The sequence below is a fragment of the Musa acuminata genome, unplaced genomic scaffold, assembly GCF_036884655.1.
Source record: "Musa acuminata AAA Group cultivar baxijiao unplaced genomic scaffold, Cavendish_Baxijiao_AAA HiC_scaffold_602, whole genome shotgun sequence".
Classification (NCBI taxonomy): domain Eukaryota; kingdom Viridiplantae; phylum Streptophyta; class Magnoliopsida; order Zingiberales; family Musaceae; genus Musa; species Musa acuminata.
The window spans coordinates 20,001-25,919 of NW_027020841.1; positions in this window are offsets into that span (position 1 = coordinate 20,001).

A 5,919-nucleotide genomic window follows, 5' to 3' on the forward strand; every position below is an offset into this window, starting at 1 on the left:
TTGGAGTACCCTACTTTCACGTGATTCGCAGGGTTCAACAAGCAATCGATATTTCATGATCAAAGGTGTAATCAAAGGTGTAGTACTGCTTGTAGTAGCGGTCCTTATATCTCGTATTAACAATCGAAAGATGGTCGAAAGAAAAAATCTCTATTTGATGGAGCTTCTTCCTATACCTATGAATTCCATTGGACCCAGAAATGTGAATTCCATTGGACCCAGAAATGAGACATTGGAAGAATCTTTTCGGTCTTCCAATATCAATAGGTTGATTGTTTCGTTCCTGTATCTTCCAAAAGGGAAAAAGATTTCTGAGAGTTGTTTCATGGATCCGCAAGAGAGTACTTGGGTTCTCCCAATAAATAAAAAGTGTATCATGCCTGAATCTAACCGGAGTTCGCGGTGGTGGAGGAACCGGATCGGAAAAAAGAGGGATTCTAGTTGTAAGATATCTAATGAAACCGTAGCTGGAATTAATGAAACCGTAGCTGGAATTAAGATCTCATTCAAAGAGAAAGATAGCGAATATCTGGAGTTTCTTTTTTTATCCTATACGGATGATCCGATCCGCAAGGACCATGATTGGGAATTGTTTGATCGTCTTTCTCCGAGGAAGAAGCGAAACATAATCAACTTGAATTTGGGACAGCTATTCGAAATCTTAGGGAAAGACTTGATTTGTTATCTCATGTCTGCTTTTCGTGAAAAAAGACCAATTGAAGGGGAGGGTTTCTTCAAACAACAAGGAGCTGAGGCAACTATTCAATCAAATGATATTGAGCATGTTTCCCATCTCTTCTCGAGAAACAAGTGGGGTATTTCTTTGCAAAATTGTGTTCAATTTCATATGTGGCAATTCCGCCAAGATCTCTTCGTTAGTTGGGGGAAGAATCAGCACGAATCGGATTTTTTGAGGAACGTATCGAGAGAGAATTTGATTTGGTTAGACAATGTGTGGTTGGTAAACAAGGATCGGTTTTTTAGCAAGGTACGGAATGTATTGTCAAATATTCAATATGATTCCACAAGATCTATTTTCGTTCAAGTAAGGGATTCTAGCCAATTGAAAGGATCTTCTGATCAATCCATAGATCATTTCGATTCCATTAGAAATGAGGATTCAGAATATCCCACATTGATCGATCAAACAGACATTCAGCAACTAAAAGAAAGATCGATTCTTTGGGATCCTTCCTTTCTTCAAACGGAACGAACAGAGATAGAATCAGATCGATTCCCGAAATGCCTTTTTGGATCTTCCTCAATGTCCCGGCTATTCACGGAACGTGAGAAGCAGATGAATAATCATCTGCTTCCGGAAGAAATCGAAGAATTTCTTGGGAATCCTACAAGATCAATTCGTTCTTTTTTCTCTGACAGATGGTCAGAACTTCATCTGGGTTCGAATCCTATTGAGAGGTCCACTAGAGATCAGAAATTTTTGAAGAAAAAACAAGATGTTTCTTTTGTCCCTTCCAGGCGATTGGAAAATAAAGAAATGGTTGATATATTCAAGATAATTATGTATTTACAAAATACCGTCTCAATTCATCCTATTTCATCAGATCCGGGATGTGATATGGTTCCGAAGGATGAACCGGATATGGACAGTTCCAATAAGATTTCATTCTTGAACAAAAATCCATTTTTTGATTTATTTCATCTATTCCATGACCGGAACAAAAGGGGATACACGTTACACCACGATTTTGAATCAGAAGAGAGATTTCAAGAAATGGCAGATCTATTCACTCTATCAATAACCGAGCCGGATCTGGTGTATCATAGGGGATTTGCCTTTTCTATTGATTCCTACGGGTTGGATCAAAAAAAATTCTTGAATGAGGTATTCAACTCCAGAGATGAATCGAAAAAGAAATCTTTATTGGTTCTACCTCCTCTTTTTTATGAAGAGAATGAATCTTTTTATCGAAGGATCAGAAAAAAATCGGTCCGGATCTACTGCGGGAATGATTTGGAAGATCCAAAACTAAAAACAGCGGTATTTGCTAGCAACAACATAATGGAGGCAGTCAATCAATATAGATTGATCCGAAATCTGATTCAAATCCAATATAGCACCTATGGGTACATAAGAAATGTATCTAATCGATTCTTTTTAATGAATAGATCCGATCGCAACTTCGAATATGGAATTCAAAGGGATCAAATAGGAAATGATACTCTGAATCATATAACTATAATGAAATATACGATCAACCAACATTTATCGAATTTGAAAAAGAGTCAGAAGAAATGGTTTGATCCTCTTTTTTCTCGAACCGAGAGATCCATGAATCGGGATCCTGATGTATATAGATACAAATGGTCCAATGAGAGCAAGAATTTCCAGGAACATTTGGAACATTTCGTTTCTGAACAGAAGAACCGTTTTCAAGTAGTGTTCGATCGGTTACGTATTAATCAATATTCGATTGATTGGTCCGAGGCTATCGACAAACAAAATTTGTCTAAGTCACTTCGTTTCTTTTTGTCCAAGTCACTTCCCTTTTTGTCCAAGTCACTTCCCTTTTTGTCCAAGTCACTTCCCCTTTTCTTTGTGAGTATCGGGAATATCCCCATTCATAGGTCCGAGATCCACATCCGTGAATTGAAAGGTCCGAATGATCAACTCCGCAATCAGTTGTTAGAATCAATAGGTGTTCAAATCGTTCATTTGAATAAATTGAAACCCTTCTTATTGGATGATCATGATACTTCCCAAAGACCGGAATTCTTTATCAATGGAGGAACAACATTACCATTTTTGTTCAAAAAGATACCAGAGTGGATGATTGACTCATTCTATACTAGAAATAATCGCAGGAAATCCTTTGATAACACGGATTCCTATTTCTCAATGATATTCCATGATCGAGACAATTGGCTGAATCCCGTGAAACCATTTCATAGAAGTTCATTGATATCTTCTTTTTATAAAGCAAATCGACTTCGATTCTTGAATGATCCAAATCACTTCTGGTTCTATTGTAACAAAAGATTCCCTTTTTATGTGGAAAAGACCCGTATCAATAATTATGATCTTACATATGGACAATTCCTCACTACCTTGTTCATTCGCAACAAAATATTTTCTTCGTGCGTCGGTAAAAAAAAACATATTTTTTTGGAGAGAGAGACTATTTCACCAATCGAGTCACAGGTATCTAACATATTCATACCTAAAGATTTTCCACAAAGTGGTGACAAAACGTATAACTTGTACAAATCTTTCCGTTTTCCAATTCGATCCGAGCCATTCGTTCGTAGAGCTATTTACTCGATCGCAGACATTTCTGCAACACCTCTAACAGAGAAACAAAGAGTCAATTTTGGAAGAACTTATTGTCAGCCTCTTTCAGATATGAATCTATCTGATTCAGAAGGGAAGAACTTGCATCGGTATCTCAGTTTCAATTCAAACATGGGTTTGATTCACACTCCATGTTCTGAGAAATATTTACCATCCGGAAAGAGGAAAAAAAAACGGAGTCTTTCTCTAAAGAAATGCGTTGAGAAACGGCAGATGTATAGAACCTTTCAACGAGATAGTGCTTTTTCAAATCTCTCAAAATGGAATCTGTTCCAAACAAAATGGAATCCGTTCCAAACATATATGCCATGGTTCCTTACTTTGACAGAGTGCAAATATCTAAATTTCACCCTTTTAGATACTTTTTCAGACCCATTGTCGATACTAAGTAGCAGTCACAAATTTGTATCCATTTTTCATGATATTATGCATGGATCAGATATATCATGGCCAATTCCTCAGAAGATTCTTCCACAATGGACTCTGATAAGTGAGATTTTGAGTCTGATAAGTGAGATTTCGAGGGAGTGTTTACAGAATCTTCTTCTGTCCGAAGAAATGATTCATCGAAATAATGAGTCACCCGTTCCATTGATATGGACACATCTGAGATCAACAAATGCTCGGGAGTTGGAGTTCCTCTATTCAATCTTTTCCCTTCTTCTTGTTGCTGGATATCTCGTTCGTATACATCTTCTCTTTGTTTCCCAAGCCTCTAGTGAGTTACAGACAGAGTTAGAAAAGATCAAATCTTTGATGATTCCATCATACATGATTGAGTTGCGAAAACTTTTGGATGGGTATCCTACATCTGAACTGAATTCTTTCTGGTTAAAGAATCTCTTTCTAGTTGTTCTGAAACAATTAGGAGATTCTCTGGAAGAAATACGGGGTTTTGCTTTTGGTGGCAACATGCTATTGGTCGCTTGTGGGGTCAAATCAATACGTTCTAGGAAGAAATATTTGAATATCAATCTCATCGATCTCATAAGTATCATATCAAATCCCATCAATCTCATAAGTATCATACCAAATCCCATCAATCGAATCACTTTTTCGAGAAATACGAGACATCTAAGTCGTACAAGTAAAGAGATCCATTCATTGATAAGAAAAAGAAAAAAGGTGAACGGTGATTGGATTGATGAGAAAATAGAATCCTGGGTCGCGAACAGTGATTCGATTGATGATGAAGAAAGAGAATTCTTGGTTCAGTTCTCCACCTTAACGACAGAAAAAAGGATTGATCAAATTCTATTGAGTCTGACTCATAGTGATCATTTATCAAAGAATGACTCTGGTTATCAAATGATTGAACAACCGGGATCAATTTACTTACGATACTTAGTTGACAAGTATATAATGAATTATGAGTTCAATGGATCCTGTTTAGCAGAAAGACGGATATTCCTTGCTCATTATCAGACAATTACTTATTCACAAACCTCGTGTGGGGCTAATAGTTTTCATTTCCCATCTCATGGAAAACCCTTTTCGCTCCGCTTAGCCCTATCCCCTTCTAGGAGTATTTTAGTGATAGGTTCTATAGGAACTGGACGATCCTATTTGGTCAAATACCTAGCGACAAACCCCTATGTTCCTTTCATTACGGTATTTCCGAACAAGTTCCCGGATGACAAGCCTAAAGATTATTTTATTGATGATATCGATTTTGATGATAGTGATAGTGACGATATCGATATTGATGATAGTGACGATATCGATATTGATGATAGTGACGATATTGATGATGACCTTGATACGGAGCTGCTAACTATGTATATGACGCCGAAAATAGACCGATTTGATATCACCTTTCAATTCGAATTAGCAAAAGCAATGTCTCCTTGCATAATATGGATTCCAAACATTCATGATCTGTATATGAATGAGTCGAATTACTTATCCCTCGGTCTATTAGAGAACTATCTCTCCAGAGATTGTGAAAGATGTTCCACTAGAAATATTCTTGTTATTGCTTCGACTCATATTCCCCAAAAAGTGGATCCCGCTCTAATAGCTCCGAATAAATTAAATACATGCATTAAGATACGAAGGCTTCTTATTCCGCAACAACGAAAGCACTTTTTCATTCTTTCATATACTAGGGGATTTCACTTGGAAAAGAAAATGTTCCATACTAACGGATTGGGGTCCATAACCATGGGTTCCAATGTACGAGATCTTGTAGCACTTATCAATGAGGCCCTATCAATTAGTATTACACAGAAGAAATCAATTATAGAAACTAATACAATTAGATTAGCTCTTCATAGACAAACTTGGGATTTGCGATCCCAGGTAAGATCGGTTCAGGATCATGGGATCCTTTTCTATCAGATAGGAAGGGCTGTTGCACAAAATGTACTTCTAAGTAATTGCCCCATAGATCCTATATCTATCTATATGAAGAAGAGATCAGAAGGGGATTCTTATTTGTACAAATGGTACTTCGAACTTGGAACGAGCATGAAGAAATTAACGATACTTCTTTATCTTTTGAGTTGTTCTGCCGGATCGGTCGCTCAAGATCTTTGGTCTTCACCCGGACCTGATGAAAAAAATTGGATCACTTCTTATAGATTCGTTGAGAATGATTCTGATCT